Raw genomic sequence first — 254 nt, 5'->3', positions numbered from 1 at the left:
TACTGCTTTTCCCTTGGAAGAAGACACCGGGCTAAAGAACGGAGACACAAAACTCTTATCCAAGTACTACACACACAGACTTTAACTCACTCCTATGTTCCTGTAAGCTCTGTTGCAAAGAAATCAGCCCCGAAGAAAGGACCTAAACTCTTCGGAAGTGCCAACTCCTCCCCGCAGCATCCCCGTCCCGTGGCGGAGCGGGAGCTCCGGCTCAACACCCCTCCCCTCCCCCCGGTGCCGGATTCCCCGCCCCG

The sequence above is a fragment of the Acanthisitta chloris genome, unplaced genomic scaffold (genome assembly GCF_000695815.1).
Source record: "Acanthisitta chloris isolate BGI_N310 unplaced genomic scaffold, ASM69581v1 scaffold7585, whole genome shotgun sequence".
In the NCBI taxonomy this organism is placed as follows: domain Eukaryota; kingdom Metazoa; phylum Chordata; class Aves; order Passeriformes; family Acanthisittidae; genus Acanthisitta; species Acanthisitta chloris.
Note: the sequence above shows the minus strand (reverse complement) of the source record.